We start from the raw sequence: 2,117 nt of genomic DNA, 5'->3' as shown, positions 1-2,117 counted from the left end.
TTAAAGGATTAACACCCCTCCCCCTCCTATGCAGGCCATTACAGGGGCGGATCCGAAACATTTACCAAGGGAGGGACACAACACTATATTGCACTTTTTCCGCCAATGAAGTTTCCTTTTAAAAACAATATCTGCTTTTTAAATCAACAAAAAAGAAGGGGGGTGTTAAACCCCTGGTCCATTATTTCCCGCCCCTCTAGATCCGCGACTGATGAGCAGCAATACGCGATCAAGAGAGTGATCGATTCAGTGTTTGTAAGTGACATAATGATATTTACGCAACAACACAAACGGAGAAATTTCATTTTTCCTTTCTTCATTTTTTTTTTTTTTTTTTTTTTTTTAGAATTTTATTGTCAGATTTCATAAGGTCATGCTAATTAAAGCAATATCAATATATATTTTTCAAATCAAACCGAACCCCTGATCGAGGAAGTTTCTCAAATCGGAATTTCCTTACTTAAAAGTGAGTCGGAGTGTTTGTATTTGTATCGAGGTAATTGAAAAAATCAATCTAATCAATAATTATAAAATGAAGTATGCTACTACAAGGGAAATGAGAATATTTTTTTCATAATATGCTTAGATGTAATTCATTTTTGTTTCCGTGCATTTCTTTTCACTTTCCCGTCTTTTTTAAATGTTTGAATACTTAGAAAATCAATACAGTGTGTTATTATCAAATTCAAACATCGGTTTTATCATGTTGCATTTATTACACATGACCGAGAACTGCGTCCTATTAAAACTTTCCGCTATTTTTGAGTAAACCAGGGAACGAATAATGCGATATTTGGGTGATATTCAAAGACAATTGCTCTGCATTTCTTGCCGGGAACCTCCGTGTCCCCCCACCATGGCGTTTCATTATGTATAAAAGTACGCGAGCGGACCAATCACTAACATCTAAGGATCATAACAAAAGAGAGATAATTCTGAGTCAAAACTTTCCAATTCATTTCGCCAGAGTTGTCTTTCTTTGATTATATCTGTTGACATTCCTACTTGCATGGGCGGATCCAGGAATTGTGGTTACGGGGGGCGCCACTTTATGAGGCGGTGGGTCCTGGATTTTACAGATTTTATGGGGCTTGAAATATTTCTCCTATTAAGTCAATTGTACTATTTTCTATCATTTTCATAAGGTGAAAATAATAAAATGACCCAAATGTTAAGGGTATTTTTGGAAAAAATTAAATTTTCCCAATGAAGTAATTCAAGAAATCAAAGGATTTTATCATTCATTTTTCCGGGAGGGGAAGAAATTATTGCTTCTTTAATCGTTTAGTACATTTTCTGAAACAAGATATCGCGATTTACCTTAAATTTGAAAATTTTAGGGGGGGGGGGGGGGCGCCGGCTATTCCCCCTCTAAACTAAATCCGCCATTGACTTGGCATTACCATGTTTGTAGTTTTAATTGATAAAACGAATTAATAAAATGGTCAGTTTTGGACTCAAGCCTTCAGAAGCCCCTGCCTTGCATGAGTAGAACCGACACCTGTAATTACACTCGTGGATGTATTGTCTACATGTTAACGTGATTTAGGACGAACAGTCTGATTTCGGATTGAGAAAAGCAGCCAATTAAATAGTACAAGTGTGTTACACCCTAAATCGTCGCTCCATCCCAAATCGTTGCTGACAACGATTTGGGATGACATTTCACCGACGATTTTAAGACACTATTGCACTATCATTAGGGGCGACGATTTTGGGATGTCCTAAATCGTCGGCCGCCAATTTCTAGGATGAATTACACAGAAGTTATTTCATTATACTCTCTCTTATAGGGGGGGGGGGGTACATAAGATTCGCTTGGTCTGTTTGTTTGTCTGTCCTCACTCATATCTCTGGTGTTTGTCCATATATTGGGCTGAAATTTTGTATGTAGATTACAAGTGACCCTCTGACATGCCTCCCCAAAATTTATGGAAAGAGAGCGAATAGGCGTAATCAGTAGTATAAGGCGACTAGATAGGGAGTTCAACTGAGTGCAGTTTTGAGTGCGGGCCGATAGGGAGTTCAACTGAGTGCAGTTTTGAGTGTAGTTTGGAGTGCGGGGTTTTATAGAAGGGGTCAAGCGGGGTTGGCGCGGTCAAGCTGGGCCGGTGGGG

Source organism: Ostrea edulis, chromosome 10, assembly GCF_947568905.1.
Source record: "Ostrea edulis chromosome 10, xbOstEdul1.1, whole genome shotgun sequence".
Lineage (NCBI taxonomy): Eukaryota > Metazoa > Mollusca > Bivalvia > Ostreida > Ostreidae > Ostrea > Ostrea edulis.
Note: the sequence above shows the minus strand (reverse complement) of the source record.